The 17,259-nt window shown below is 43.9% G+C and overlaps 1 protein-coding gene across 1 annotated transcript in view; it reads left to right on the forward strand.

Annotated features, from left to right (window-relative positions):
• The window catches only part of DNAH5 (dynein axonemal heavy chain 5), a 4,110,061-nt gene that overhangs the window by 1,958,032 nt on the left and 2,134,770 nt on the right, over positions 1-17,259 (forward strand). The window lies entirely within an intron of this gene.

Genomic DNA, 17,259 nt, shown 5'->3' on the forward strand with positions numbered 1-17,259 from the left:
GCGTTCAAGGATTATATGACCTTTGCCATATAATTTATATTTTCAGAGCCCATATTGCAACACCTCCTATGGACACACTCTTCCTCTGACAATGCACCCTAAGGGCATTAACACTGCTCTGTATCCTCGGGACGGTAACCTCACACATGACAGTGTACGTTAGGGAAAGTAACCCACACTAATGTACTACATCCTAAGGGCATTAACCATCAAAACCGCATTGCTCCTGGGCTGCTGACTAACCAATCGGTATCCTAGGGGACCTTATGCACCACATTACCCTGCACACCAAGGGACACTAACCCAACATCCTGCTCTTCAAACATCACTCAGCTGCATTCTAGAAACACTATCTATCCTCAGCGCTTTGCTGCATTCTAAGGGATGATTCCTGACAGCCACAGTGCTGCATTTCATAGTAATTAACATACCACACTGCACTATAGAGATACTAACCACACAACCCTCCATGACATTTTAAGGACAGTAACCCATCACAATGTACAGCACCCTAGTTAAAGTAACCCCCACTCATATTGCTTGTTAAGAAAACTAACTTGCTACAGTGCAGCACACAGGGATAGCTTGAGTACATTTTAGTGAGTTTGGCAAAGATCAAGCCACCAAAAACATTCATGCACTACATCTCATATTCTTCCATTACATTTTTCACTTCTTCTTTTTGTTGAGGAACAAGAAAGATACAAACTGAGCACCGTAACAGTCAGAACAATGTATTCTGCCTTGTCATGCTTAATCATGTTATTTAGGACTTGGTAAGCAGCAGTCATATCCTGTTTTACTTGAGACATATTCTTTGCCTGACTCTAGCCGTTTACAGTGTTGTCATTTATTTTTTCTGGTAGTGATCAGTTTTGCTTCTGCCTTTTCATGCTGGGTGATTTTCCATATGCTAATGTCAGACGACAGGGTTCCAGTGACGCTATGATTGGTGCTATCAGTGCTTAATTTGTGCTTGTCGTTTCTGGTGCGGAGCACCGGCACTTATTTCTGAGGGCCAGTGCTTAGTTTTCTGTCTCAAGCATTTACTGTGAGCAAAAGACATGTGGGAAAGACGGAGGAACAGAAAAAAGAAAAAGCATCAGAAAGGGGAAAAATAGGAAGCTGACAGAGGGGCAGGTAGTGGCTGTAAATGGACTGAAGAGGCCTGAGGTGGCTTACGCTGCCTCAGTATTATGTGCTCGCACTTTTAATTGCGGCAGCCGCCTGTTTAAGAGGAGAGCTTTGAGCACCAGCACCTTTTTATTTACAAATTAAGCACTGGGTGCTATGATTTGCTTGCAAACATCATGGCTTAAGTAGTTAGGCTGAGTGTTGCACCAATAGGGTTTGCCTTTTTAGGTGTTCATTTACCCTGCATGACTGTCGTTCCACCTTATGAAAAGTGTAAAAAGGCTACTTTTGCTGTTCGTGTCCTGAGGACTTATGTAGAGTAGGTGTCCTTAGCAAAGCTGTTGTGTTCCGTCTTCTGCTGTCCTCACCCCGCCACCACAAACAGGGTAAATAAGGAACCTGCACTGACCCTAGAGATGCTATTGCGCTGATCCTGGTTCCTGTGAAAAATATGTAGAAGCTGTAATAAAAAGCTGTGTATTAGTCTGTGCTGCTTATGGGCAGAGTCACCATGACGTTGTGAATTATTCACTTATAATCCTCCCTCTGCCTTATAAGCAAGCATTAGCATTGTCTGTACTGGCTGCCCCCTTTTTGTTTTTGCCAATTCATATTTTGTTTTGTCGTGATTTTTGCAAAACTTTACTGTTTGGGAAGCTTTTGGGATCTAAAAAAATCTTTCGTTAAAGCTAAAATGGCTTTGTTCTCACAAACTGCACATTGGCACAGTAGTCCTTGGCACTTAAGGTAGCTTCTTTGTGAGTGGACGTGCCAGGAACTCGGCCAGAAGCTCCAGGAACTCTGAAGGGACTCCATATCCCAGAATGCTGTGTGGCCCCAGGAGGCGGCCATCTTACCAGCACCTGCATCCACTTGACCAGACCAACGAGCACTATGAAGTACGTGGGGGCACTTCACGGCGCGAGACGTGCCAGGAACTCTGAAGGGACTACATATCCCAGTCTGCTTTGTGACCCCAGGAGGTGCCCATCTTGCCAGCACCTGCATCCACTTGACCAGACCAACGAGTGCTATAAAGTGCGTGGGGGCACTTTCGCGGCGCAAGATGCACCAGGAACTCTGAAGAGACTACATATCCCAGTCTGCTTTGTGGCCCCAGAAGGCGGCCATCTTACCAGCACCTGCATCCACTTGACCAGACCAACAAGCGCTATAAAGTGTGTGGGGGCACTTCGCGGCATGGGGCGTGCCAGGAACTCTGAAGGGACTACATATCCCAGACTGCTTTGTGGCCCCAGGAGGCAGCCATCTTACCAGCACCTGCATCCACTTGACCAGACCAACAAGCGCTATAAAGTGTGTGGGGGCACTTTGCGGCATGGGACGCGCTAGGAACTCTGAAGGGACTACATATTCCAGACTGCTTTGTGGCCCCAGGAGGTGGCCATCTTAACAGCACCTGCATCCACTTGACCAGACCAACGAGCGCTATGAAGTACGTGGGGGCACTTCACGGCGCGAGAAGTGCCAGGAACTCTGAAGGGACTATATATCCCAGTCTGGTTTGTGACCCCAGGAGGTGGCCATCTTACCAGCACCTGCATCCACTTGACCAGACCAACGAGTGCTATAAAGCGCGTGGGGGCACTTTCGCGGCGCGAGATGCACCAGGAACTCTGAAGAGACTACATACCCCAGACAGCTTTGTGGCCCCAGGAGGCGGCCATCTTACCAGCACCTGCATCCACTGGTCCAGACCAACGAGCGCTATAAAGCGCTTGGAGGCACTTTAGCGGCACGAGACGCGCCAGGAACTCTGAAGAGACTACATATCCCAGACTGCTTTGTGGCCCCAGGAGGCAGCCATCTTACCAGCACCTGCATCCACTTGACCAGACCAACGAGTGCTATAAAGCGCGTGGGGGCACTTTGCGGCACGGGATGCGCCAGGAACTCTGAAGGGACTACCTATCCCAGACTGCTTTGTGGCCCCAGGAGGCAGCCATCTTACCAGCACCTGCATCCACTTGACCAGACTAATGAGCGCTATAAAGCGCGTGGTGGCACTTCGCAGCGTGGGATGCAAGTGGGCCTCACTTGGGCAAAGACCGGGCCAAGGGCTGGGCCACCCCCCTAACATTTATTTCTAAGCAGGCACCGTTGACTCTTACTACTATTGTATCTTCTTGTAGGTGTATCATTGAACTAACTCTCTATAGAACACTTATCCATCAATTATAGTTTTAATGGGTAAAAGGAAAGCAACAGACGGTGGGGCAGGGGTGGTGTTAAAAACTAAGCGGAAAAGACACAAGCATGCAGTTAATAACTGTGTTATGGACAGAATTGACAACCTTCTTGGTGAATGCAAAGGAATTTTAACTTCCTACCCAGACAATGGCCCCAACGGAACTGGGGGCAACTGCTCCCCAGTCAGGAAGGGGGCTGGTCACAAGAAATTGCTGACATATTCGTAAAATGTGGCCAACAGGTCACAGCCTCCACAGTGCAGGGGGAGGGGATTGAGGTACTGGGTTTTTCAGAACCGGTACTGATCCGGTAACCCAGCGGTGCCAGGGTACACCCAAAGACCTCGGGTACTTTCCTGATTCAGACCACAGAAACTCAGAGTCTTCTAGGTGAAGTCAAAGATCGAATTTATTGGCTGCAGCCAAGTAACAAGCGTCCTAGAAGTACAACAGCACGGTTTGTATGTTCTCAGGAGACTGTGTGTCAATGCAAAGTCAGGTTTCCTTATATACAGTTTTTTAAGCTTCAGGCAAACATTCTTGACATTTTGGTTGGTCATTCACATGTTTTCACTACAAAGGAAAAAACAGTGTCATGATGAAACCTCATATTTCATGTCATCCAACCCATAATAAATTACCCGGCAAGGCCTAGTTTTTTACATCAGATAAGTGTGGACCCCCACTAAAAACGGGCACCTCCCCCTCGTAAAGTAAGAAGAAGAAAAGAGCAGGTACAGGTGTGAGCAAGATTAGGCAGGGTGTGTGAGCGATAATAAGGGTTTTATGGCATGGTGTGCCTTGATGCTATCTGATTCGGCCACTGGGAGAGGGACTGACCAAACAGGTTTGGCCTGAGGCAATGGTTCCAGCTTGCCCAGGTCAGAGAAAAGTCAATCAAGGTGTACGTGTCCTTGGAATCAAATCTGACTGTATTATAAGCCTATGTGAGGGCAACTTTTAAAAATGGCTGCCGTGTATAAAATGGGAGCCACGAGTGCAGGACGAAAATGGCGATTTCGAGGTGAAAATGCTGCTGGAATTGAGCGAAAATGCTCATGCTTAGTGTACTAGTCATTATCGGTCTTTTGATACTAAAATCGTACTGCTGTGGCAAAGAAATTACATGGGTCCAGAATTTTTAGAACCACAAACCCTCCTTTTGCCCTTACATAGGCAATAAACCTATTCTCATGCTAATCTGAGTCCAGGTCTATGTTTCTTAAGTCGTTGAGATGTTGCTGGAGCAAAATTCTAGTACTTGGTAACTCTCTTCTGGACAGGTCTCCTCGAACATGAAGTAGCACAAAAGGCCACATATGGCAGGACAAAATAAGGAATACCTCTATCTGCAGTAGGTGGCATAAGATCACACACCCAACAATTAGTGATGTTCACTACTAACTAGTGTTGATGCAGAAGCTGTACAAAAGAATTGCTTACGAATTCTGATCTTCTAACCTGCTCATGTTCAGGAAAAGGGTGAAAAGAGTGCAAAGAAACAATAGTAGGAAAAGACATAGGTTGGGAAGTGGGTGCAGAAGTCAATTGAGTAGAGAAAAACAATCCCACCCATAAATGACAACGTCATGTTTAAAAGACACTAGAAAACACGTTATTAAGAACATATAGACAACGGGAGAAAGTAGTGACCACTATTACAAATGAAATAATAATTTTTCACAACCCTAACCAAAAAGCAAATCCTAAAATTATCTAGTAACATTTTTAGGGCTCCTCTGCATTTCAGTAATTTTTGTATGTTCAGGTGGAACAGTGGTGACTCTCATCAATGCTCTAAGGTGAAAAGGGGGTACTCTTTCCACAGAAAATGGACTTTATTCTGCTTTTACTAAACAGAATAGTACTTTAAAACAATGCCAGCAAAACAATCAGTCTCCTAACACCTAGTCTATACAATCACACGGAAACCTCTTGTGAAACCAACTATGCCCAGAGTCCGTTCAAAAAGCCTCTCTGGCAGGCTTCTATTGTCCATCAAATTTTCTTTTGTTGTTTTCTTTCGCATGGGCCTCTCAATTCAGGCCTCTTCGTGAGAAAAGTACTGCTTAGTTGGAGTGCCCTCCTGGCAAACACCCACAGCTCACTCGAAAGTCTCAATGTCTTAAAGCAATGCACCAGTGTCTCTCCTCTGTGGCAGACACTACAAACAATGTGCTCTTCATTGATCAAGGGCACAAATCATCTCGTGCAGACCCAAGCACCATTAATTGGGAAATAGCTCAAGCTCAGCAGCACTTTCAGACTCCAACACTCATTATTTAGTGTCAGAGGACGCTCAAGCTGCTCTTTCATGGGCACCACAATATAGTGCCTTTTTCCAAACTTGAAATCTCCGGTGCACTGCCCTTTTTCCGTTGGAGCAAAGAAAAGGGTGTGTGTGGCCAAAACTCAGGCCAAGGGGCTCAAGGGATTGCACACTGTCAGAGGTTACCAGCACATGACAGGTAGAGAAATTAAACCTCAAAACAGCTCTGCCATCAACAACAGGAATCCTTCTCTTTAGCTCATTTACACTGAAATTTTGGTTTTGTGATGTCCAACGCCGTCTGATGGAGCAAGTACGATACCATGCGCTGGCGATCGCTGTCCAGCTTTGCTACTTTCTGGGTGCTGAGACTGTAGGGCCAAGACGTCCGTCTTTCATCTGTAGCTGTCACTGATGGGAATTAGGCTTAAATCAATGTCCTGCAGGTTATTATGACTTGATACCCGCAGAATCTAGTGACGTAGGAAATGTGCCACAGTTGTTAGTTTCCTTCAATTTAGTACAAAAACAGTTCATGGTTTTTAACAAGGGGACTGCAAGCAGGTGGTCTGCAATCTTCAAAGGAGTAGCCATACACCATGGGCATAAAATACAAAGACAAAGGCAGAAGGGCAAAACAGGGTCTCTAGCATCTTTAATTGGGTTCTTTCCATTATTCTCTGCCATATATAGCTACATGAGAATTCTATCTGAATGGATTTCCTCACACAGTGGCATTGTCTAATGGGGTAAACACATATTTTCCTCAATGATTAAGTCTAGGTGTTCCTCCTTATCTTAGAACATCTCAATAGAGAAATCACATGATACCGATTATCAGGGACATGTAGAAACCTTCCTTTAAAAACTGTGCATCAGGTGCACTATGCAATACACAGGCTAATAGTCAAATGTGCAAACAAAAAGACAAGAACTAGAGGGTCCTGACATTTGCATGATTAGGACACATCTGATCCCACCAAAAATTAAAGTAACAGGAACAGAAGGGAACCGAAAACCAAATTAAAACAGACATTGAAAATTTGTCATGTTCAAAAAGGTAAACATAACATATCTCCTATTGAGATGGAAAACTTGTCTTACTATAATATTGAGTCAGTTAACCAGTCTATCGCTACCCTGACAGTCAGGCTGGAAAACATTGAAGCAGGCCTAAGGCAAATTCTTGAAAACCAGTCTGGTCATACCAAAGGGAATTATACATAACATGGGGGTCCCTGGTACATCACTGCAGTCTGGAAATGTGAACCTGAACAATACATCAATAATAATAAAAGGGCTGACTGGTGAAAGGAATTCGAAAAAGAGAAATGGGACTAGGACATAGCTAAAATCTCAATAACTAAGCATGATGCGACATTGGTCAGGGGAAGTAACAAAAGAAAAAAATCTATAGGAAGAACAAAAAATTATTTGGGTGATAGTCAGGCATGTGACACAACACCGAGAGTACGGGTGATACACAAAGGCCAAAGTTACACAAATTTTAACTCTACCGTTGGCGACTACACCATATACGGTACTCCTAGCTAATGTTTCAGTTCCTTCTTCAGGAAAAAATGAAAACCTGGTTTTCTTTTAAGAAACAAAAGCCATATGCTACTTAGGAAACAGAACATCATTAACTAATGTAATATAGAAATTAGGCCACCTTGAGTCACAGATCTATAATTTCATCCTTAGGTCCAATCAAGGCTACATAAATGTAGGGCTGCCTGTTCCTTTAAGGGAAGGGGCAGTAACGTGACTAACTGCAGGTGACGCACTTTGATCCTGTATATCTCTTTTTATTTTCCTTCAATACCATTATAGCCAAATAGACATGCACTGGTGAAGTGTTGTCTCTTATGTTCACAGCATGAAATATCATTATCTGTGGAATTTAGTAACCAGAACAAGTTCAACCAACTGTTGCGTAGCGATGGGCATCGTCATGACCATCCCCTCACAACACAGGGGAGCTTGTAATAGTATCAAAAGCAGCAACAAACATGCAAAAAACAAATAAAAAATAATAAAAACGCACAAAACGTCAAGCCATCAGATATACTTGCTGTGTATCAAGCACAAAAAGCATAGACAAAACAATAGCATGTGTGAATAAGCGGTGACACACAACACCATGTCATGTACTTTATGCACTGTAAACCTGCAGCCCAAAACCCAATATTTGGGCCTGTTTAATTTGTCAGGTTTAAAATCCTTACCCTCCTTTTGACAGTAGATCACCAGGCAATGAAAATCTGCTGTCAAATATAACTTTACTCTTTCTCTTCTAACATACAGGACCAGCAAGAACAATTCATGATAGGACCAAATACACGAAAATAAATTCCCATTACTTAACTGTTACCCTCTTGTCAGTTACTTCGCAACATCAAGCCACCTTAGTTTTACCTTTCTAAAAGTAAAAATTGTTACACTGACACTCCATATTAATTTGGCACCTACAATTTCCACTGTGAAAAATAAGTCTTAATTGGCAAATCGTTCTCATTAAGGCATGTAGCCTTCAAAATTTTAGAAAAGGGCTGCATCTTATTTTCTGTCTAAGACTTAATGCAACACTTCGTTTTCTGTCAAATAAAAGCAACTAGCAGGCATCATTTTATTTTTTTAGAGCGGAGACACAAATGTATCAGTTCTGCAGAGCATTTAACATGATGTTGGGACCTTCGAAGAAACCCCTTTTTTTTATATTTTCCCTTTGGAATTAAGTTCTTTAATTGTATTGATGTTCTTCTGGAGAAACCAGAAATCCCACTTTTAGAGGCCCGTAGGGTCATTCTGCATTTCACAGAGACAAGGCCCTAATTTAAAAGGTCACAAGTGTCAACATGACAGCCTCCTCCATCGTTCATGGGAAAACTAAAGATAGCATCTCAGCAGCGTGACTTGAGCCAGCCTCTGTAGCTTCCCTAGCTTCTGCCACTCTGAATCTGTCAAAGACAGTAGGCCTTCCTATTTTCCTTCTAACCTGCAATAATTCACTCAATTTAAAAAAATAATTTTTCCTTTTTAGGCGCTAAAATTTTTTTATCTCTATTTCCAGATTATTAAACTACATTTACTGTGAATAATTCACAAACCATAATAACAGACATACCAGTTGTTAGAATAAATGCTTGTTGCAATCCCATGCAATGGTACATATTTCATCAACCTCGAATGAATGAACGTCTCAGTAGGCCCAGCTGAAGTTAGAACCTTCAACCTTGATATTAAAACAAGCCTTTGTACTGGCACATTGACTCATTGAATCACAAGAAGGCACAACCTGCAAATATATATCAAACCTAAATGTATGCATTTACTGAAGCCTGAGACACTTTAAAAAGTACTCTGAATGAAAGAAAATGCAGTTTAAACAGTGCTTTTGCCCAAAATCGACTTTGATATTTTAGGCATTAAAAAATCAATATCCTACAATTTTCTTGCATAATATGCATTACCAGAATATCTATTACACAATCCATGAGTCAGCCATTGAAAATATTAACTTATACTTTATAGAAATGAGCTTGTTTGCTCCTGCGCCAAGGGAAAATTGCACATACAAATGTCATTTTAGCGGTGCAACATAACTTAAATTAAATTTTAATGCTAGGAGGTCATAGTATAGGTATTAAGCTTTATAAATATTACAAAACGATTTTGAAAGGCACTTATTTTTTTAAAATAATTTTTCCATAATTAATAATTTTCTTTAAAAAAAAATAAAAAAAAACAATTATTCTTTTTTTTTTGTGTGATAATTCCACATATAAAAGCAAGCTGCATCCCTTGCCGAAGAGGCGGCAAAACTGGATAGCATTTATCTACTGTCATTTTATGTCGCCTATGCAACTGCTCATTCAACTGTTCTACTTCGTTATCTTTAAACTGTATAGCAGCTTGCATAATCGAAATACCTTTTTCTCTCTTATTTTTCTTAGCTAATTTAATTTCCTTTTGCTTGGCTTCCTTACGCCATAAGCGGAAAGAATCAAGCATTGCCGGCCGGGCTTTCTTCTTAAAAAGTCTAACTTCGAGGTTATCTAAGATTTCTGTGTCAAAGCTACCATTTTGGGGCCATTTTAAAACACCATCTTTTCTGATGTAACGGATCCATACTTCATTATATGTGATGGGGCCTACTCCGTGCTTCACATATAGCTCATAGGTTGGAGTTCCAATCGGAGGAACCGGAGATGAGTCCTCCAACCGGGAGTCCCTTTTACAACCAAGACAAAACAAATTTCCAAGTCTGCTAAGCCCAGGCATCTTCGCTCACTAGTCTAGCTTCAAACTTCAAAGGATTATTGTTTACGATAGTCTCGTGAATACACGAGTCCTTCGGCTTTGGTACTTGCAAGTTCCAAATCAAAGTGATCCCGAAGGGATACCAAACCAAATGTCCAACTAAGGACCAAACCAAGTGTCCAACTAAGGACTGGGAGACGCTCCACTTATACTTAACTGAAAATATCGATGACGTCACCAGAAGACTCGTCTTATCGTTTCGCTCTACCAAACATCAAGGGTCCAAATCAGGGCGATAGCCAGGGCAGCAGTCCTTCGTAGCCGTCGGGAAGCGGGGAACCTCGCAGCAGAGACTTTCGGACCACGTCGACATGCAGGGGTCGATGAAGTGGCGGCCTTCCTCCAGAATTTTCACACGAAGCTCCCCACGGACCTCAGGCTTGGACCGGTACCGCTGGTATCGCCCCACGTTGGGCGCCAACTGAGGTACTGGGTTTTTCAGAACCGGTACTGATCCGGTAACCCAGCAGTGCCAGGGTACACCCAAAGACCTCGGGTACTTTCCTGATTCAGACCACAGAAACTCAGAGTCTTCTAGGTGAAGTCAAAGATCGAATTTATTGGCTGCAGCCAAGTAACAAGCGTCCTAGAAGTATAACAGCACGGTTTGTATGTTCTCAGGAGACTGTGTGTCAATGCAAAGTCAGGTTTCCTTATATACAGTTTTTTAAGCTTCAGGCAAACATTTTTGACATTTTGGTTGGTCATTCACATGTTTTCACTACAAAGGAAAAAACAGTGTCATGATGAAACCTCATATTTCATGTCATCCAACCCATAATAAATTACCCGGCAAGGCCTAGTTTTTTACATCAGATAATTGTGGACCCCCAATAAAAACGGGCACCTCCCCCTCGTAAAGTAAGAAGAAGAAAAGAGCAGGTGCAGGTGTGAGCAAGATTAGGCAGGGTGTGTGAGCGATAATAAGGGTTTTATGGCATGGTGTGCCTTGATGCTATCTGATTCGGCCACTGGGAGAGGGACTGACCAAACAGGTTTGGCCTGAGGCAATGGTTCCAGCTTGCCCAGGTCAGAGAAAAGTCAATCAAGGTGTACGTGTCCTTGGAATCAAATCTGACTGTATTATAAGCCTATGTGAGGGCAACTTTTAAAAATGGCTGCCGTGTATAAAATGGGAGCCACGAGTGCAGGACGAAAATGGCGATTTCGAGGTGAAAACGCTGCTGGAATTGAGCGAAAATGCTCATGCTTAGTGTACTAGTCATTATCGGTCTTTTGATACTAAAATCGTACTGCTGTGGCAAAGTAAATTACATGGGTCCAGAATTTTTAGAACCACAGGATGGATGTCATCACCCAAGCTCCCCCATTATCAGCAGATAAGACTTCAACTGATCCCAGCAACCCTATTCAGTGTATCAACTGCTTCACTCCTTTAATAAATATCTCAGACCCACATGATGACCCCGACCCAGGCATTAGGGTGGGTGAGTCAGTTGATGTAAATGAGCACTCAGACCAGTCAAATGCACAGCACATGTTATGCATACAAGATTTAAAGAGGGAGGTGTCAGAACTCAAGTCTATGGTTAATTCCTTAATTGCAATAGTCAAGCAGCTAATTCCTTCAGACGCCACGACCTCCATAAATCATAATCGGAGCCCAACGTAAAATCAATTAGTTACCATGAAGAAATTGTCCACAACGCCAGCAACCAGTTGTGCTGACCAATCTCTAGCTGGTGCTAAGATCAAGAATTCCGATCAGGCCCCCCCCCCACACAACAGCTTAGGCGCAGGGAAGGCATTCAATGCCTGCTATCAAATCCCAAAATCCAGAAGCAAAACTGTCCCTAAATACACTGCACAACCCGCCATTGACCAACTCCAATCTAAAAGCACTGTTCTAATGGTCAATGTTCCCAAGCTACACCCACTGGCACAAAGAGAAGGGGGAGATTCTATTAGAAATAAGGCAATACATTGGATTCGCCACGCAAGAGGATGTTACTCTGTAATACGTGAGGATATAATTGATGCAGTCAGAAGGCCCGACCTAGGCACACACTTTGACATGCTACAGTTGACATTTAGGGATAGGAGCATGGTGGACAACCTGGTGGCCCTAGACGCAAGGACAAGTGCTCCAGGGCAATCCTCTATCCAGTTCAAATACCCTAGTCCACCTGTGCACTATAGGGCTTGCCCCATCAACTGCCCAACAGGTAATCTATCTGCTGTCAGTGAGAATGATTGACCTGAAGTACCATCTGAAATACATGTTGAACTTCCCTCTGACTTACATGAACCAACTGTCCCTGGTCTGGCTGTAGTCCCCAATATTGCCACCATAAGCACTCACGTTTCTTCTCTTAACAGATTCCACCAGATCGCCCGTGACCCATTGCATAACTGTGATAACATTGTACATTCCCTCCCCTGTGAACATCACTTATTAATACAGGAACAGATAGCAAAGCATGAGAATACTTCACCTAGGACCAGGTCAGGTCCCCCAGATGGATATCATCACTCGACACAGGACTCACTGGGCAATAGTGATAACAACCCCTCTCCTCTCAAGCAATCCAACCTGTCAAACCAACTTCTGCTAACTAAACTTTCAAATATGTCAGTGGACAGGGCAGCCCTTCCAACCACCGGGGTACGACTTGTTTCATGGAATATGGCAGGTTTGAGATCTTTCCTCCCCCTCCCGTCCTTTACCTCCTTTATTGAGGAACACAACATATGTCTTCTTCAGGAGACTTGGTTGACTGACCCACTCTTTCTAACTGGCTATTCAAACTTTTATATCCCTGCTCTGCCCAGTATCAGGGGCAGGCCCTCCGGGGGTCTAGCCATTTGGACTAGAACATCACTAAACAGCCGCATAGCACAGCTATCCATTGATTCCCCCGAACTGCTAGGTCTTCGCCTATCATTCGGGTTGATACAGTTGTGATTATTTTTAACATCTATACCAGAGGGGTTGGGGGGGGGTTGTTTTTCCAAAACTCTCTGTATTCTCAAGGCATTTTTGAAAAACTGTCCCCGGCATCATAAAATCATTGTGGCAGGTGACTTCAATGTCACATTTGAACCTTTTGACTGGGATGAGTCCTCCACGAGGAGGATCGGGTATGGTCTATCCCTGCCGTGGATATCCCGCCCATTAAAAGGTGGTCAAAGGTTGCTGTCCAAGTAAAATCATTGACTATTGATTTCGGACTCAGGGCACTTAATGGCAGGACTAAATCAGACGCAAACAGTTGTCACACGTATAACAAAGTCAACCATACTAGCAGAATTGATTATTGTCTAGTCGACATAAGATTATGGTCCCTAGTCATTGACATGATGGTTATTGAGAGATCTGAAAGTGACCATAATGCTCTTTCAGTCCATATGTCAGCTTTGTGCAGCCACCTGTCCCTGATCAACACCTCAGTAAAAACACCAAAGAGAATTAGTGTGGCTAATGACAAATGCCACCTAAAGTGGAACAAGGTTCTGGCCCGACCTACACTCATCGACGCTGCTAACAATAACTTGAGGACCACATTGATGGGCTTTGAGGCGGGTTCCGCAATCCCCAATGAGGGAATAAGCCTAACTCACACCTCATGCTTCCAGGGTATTGCAGCCCTCTTCTCGGTAGACATAGCCTCTGATAGTAAGAGGCTTAAGGGTAGGCATCGCTGGGTTAACAAAGAGTGCCGTTCCTCAAGCAAGCATTCAATCCAAGCTATCAAATCTAAGGATGTACATGCAATTCGCTCAGCCAGAAAGTCTTACAAATCAGCCATCGACAAAGCTAAGCGTGAACAAGACAAGTGGTGGGCAGCACTTAGTGACGCTGCACAAGAGAGGAACTGTAGCACATTTTGGTCCCTGGCAGCGCGTGGCCCAGCAAACAGCGAATTGAACATTACAACTAATATTGCACCAAAGGACTGGGTAGACCACTTTAGTGGGTTGTACTCTTACGACCATGACAGCTCAACCTCTGGACATAAGGACACTTGCTCAAATATTACCCTATTCTCCCAAGCGGACATAGCATGTTCTTTAGGTACTCTAAAGCGTGGTAGGGCACCTGGTTTGGATGGTGTTCCAGCAGACCTATTCATAACCGATATAGTAATCTGGTCAAGATATATCACCATCATAGCGAATGCAGTAGCATCTGGGGCGCCAATCCCTGAGTCTTGGAAGGGGGCCCTTGTTTTCCTGATTTTTAAAAAGGGTGACAGAAGCCTCCCCTGTAACTTTAGGCCAATTAGCTTAATACATTGTGTGCAGAAAGTGTTATGTCACTGCCTTCAGGGCAAGATTCAAGACTGGATGACGGAACGCGACATCCTTAGGCCCCTCCAGGCATGTTTTGATAAAAAAAATATCTACCATTGTGCAAGCCCTCAGGTTTCTGCTTTTATATTGGAAAACTGTTTTTATTGGCAAAGGGAACCTGTATGTTGCCTTTGTGGACTTGAAATTCGCATTCGACCTAGTACCCCGAAATAAGTTGTGGGAAGTTCTTTCCCTAACGGGAATCCCCAAGCACATTCTTGTACTACTAACTCGGCTCCATAAGGGTAATTATGCACATATTAGGTGGGACGACAGGGGGCAGCTAACTGACTGAATTCAGGTGTCAAGGGGTGTGCGGCAAGGGTGTGTCCTTGCCTCCACCCTGTTCTTCCTGTACATTAATGATATTGTCCACTCTTTACTCAGACTGGAGGCTGACGCACCATTGCTAGGCACACAGAAAATTCCGGTCTTGCTCTTTGCAGACGACACACTCCTGATATCCAGGACCCCAAGTGGATTACATAAACTCCTCATGTGTTTTGAGGAATTTTGCTCCAAAAGGGAACTTGAAATTAATGCTTCTAAAACAAACTTGATGACGCTTAATCCCCACAGATCTTTTAGAGGAAAGTTTATTCTCGAGGTAACCCCACTTGAAACGATTGCCACTTTTAGTTACCTGGGCATAATGTTAACTGAAAAAATGTCTTGGAAATCACATATTGCAAAGCAAGCACTAAAATTAAAGCAAACAACGGGGGTTTTAATAAAGGATTTTAACCTCTCAGATACTAAACCAATGCGCCCTGCAAACCGGATATGTAAAACCAAGGCAGTGAGCTCAGCCCTTTACGGGGCTGAACTTTGGGGCTATGCCAAAGCCCAAAAAATAAAGATTTCTGAAAATAATTTCTTAAGAAATCTAGTGTCCGTACTGCCAAATACTCCACTGTTCCTCCTTTTTAAAGACCTAGGCATGAAACGCACTGACCACATAGCCCGCCTATGTCCCCTTTTGTATTGGCGGCGTCTTTGGACCACCCAGAGCTTGCCTTCTTTACTATAGCCCTGCAGGTCATCTTAGAAGCTGACCACTCTCATAGTATTCCCTGGTTCAGACACATCAAGGGGCTACTTTACTCGCTTGGGCTTAGAGAACTCTGGGATTCTTCAACCACTACCTCCTTCCCTTCAAAAAGTGACCTCAAAAAATTGGATTGGCATTTGGTAGGCTCTGCAGACATGAGGGTTGCACTTCACTCTACACTATTATGTGACTTCGCCAACCTAAAAGAGACGTGCAAATATGAGGCTTTCTGGGACATAATCACGGTGGCAAGAGAAAGGAAGTTGTACTTCCAGTTCCGCATTGCACCTTGGCATTAAGACTACTTACTAGTCGCTGGTCACATGATGAAACAACCATCTGCCCAGCTTGCAAGGCACCCATTGAAAACCTCCTTCACGTCCTATTTGTCTGCCCTGCATACACTGCCTCACGCAGGAAATGGCTGGCCCGGCTTGTAGACTGGTGGGAGTTCGCAGGTCCGACTCAGCCCTCTGAATTCTCAGATCAGACTCTTGCCCGATGCTAGTGATTGCTGTTGCCAAATTCCTTGGGGCAAGTTGGATTGTCAGAGGGAAACTTTTATCTGCACAATGGTTTTAGTAAGAATGTATTAATTCACTCTGGTAGTGCATTTCATTTAATTTTATTATTTTATCTAATCACGGGCCAGATGTAGCAAAACTTAGTTTTGCAACTCGGAAATTGCGACTCCGAGCAACTCGCAATTTCCGAGTCGCAAAACCATATGCAGAACGGTGTCTCAGACACCGTCTGCGAGTCGCTATGGGGTCGCAAAGACCCACCTCATTAATATTAATGAGGTGGGTCGCAAATTGCGGCCCCATAGCGACTATGGGCACTCACTGACATGGAGGCCTGCTGTAGTCAGCAGACCTCCATGTTCGTGACTGCTTGTCAATAAAGCAGTTTTTTTTTTTTTTAAGTGTAGCCCGTTTTCCTTAAAGGAAAACGAGCTGCACTTAAAAAAAAATCCGAAACCTTTTGTTTCGGAATTTTTCAGGGCAGGTAGTGGTCCCTTGGACCACTACCTGCCCTGAAAAAATATTTTGGGGTCCATTCACAAAGGGGAAGGGGTCCCATGGGGACCCCTTCCAATTTGCGAGTGGGTTACCATCCACTTCAAGTGGATGGTAACTGCGACTCCATTTACGACCGCGTATGCGGTCGCAAATGGAATTGCATACCACTGCGAGTCGCAAATAGGAAGGGAACACCCCTTCCTATTTGCGAGTCGGAAATGCATTTTGCGAGTCGGTCCCGAGTCGCAAAATGCATTTCTGCATAGGAAACTCCGGTTTGCGACTCGCAAACGGCAATTTTTGCCGTTTGAGAGTCGCAAACTGTTTCCTACATCTGGCCCCACATGTACTGTATATATTTTATTTAATCCTGTGTAATTATTTATTGCTGCTGTGCTTTTGTGGCTCTTGTAGCCGAAATAAAGTTCTTTTGACTGACTGACTGAGTGGATATGCTCACAGTGACGTTTGCCAATGGCTGAAGTGGTTTGACCCATTGATACACGTTTTACAGTAGTGGGCTGAAGAAAAAAGTGAAGGACAGAATAATAGCCCAATAGAGGAAAAGGGCGGGCTGAAAGACCGTGTAAGTAAGCATATTTTGTATATAGTTTTAGTAAAATCAAAAAATGTTGGCAGACACCAGACCTAAAATGGCATTGGTCTGCTGTTTGCATGCATGGCGGAAGAGTTCTTGTGTGCAGCATATTTTTTGACTAACAGTGCTGTGCATAGCGATCAATTTCACAGACCTATCACATTATCATTGATGCCGTGCTGGAGCAGTCCCGCCACTTTGCTCCTACACAGTCCAAGGTTATTACAGGGTTACTCATTGTTTGCATAGTTTGAGGGACCTGCACATGGAATTTTAATTTAAAAGAATGAGGATGTGTGCTGGTCACCAATGTCAGTCCTCTATCAACAACTGACTAC

The sequence above is a fragment of the Pleurodeles waltl genome, chromosome 2_2 (assembly GCF_031143425.1).
Source record: "Pleurodeles waltl isolate 20211129_DDA chromosome 2_2, aPleWal1.hap1.20221129, whole genome shotgun sequence".
NCBI classification, from domain to species: Eukaryota; Metazoa; Chordata; class Amphibia; order Caudata; family Salamandridae; genus Pleurodeles; species Pleurodeles waltl.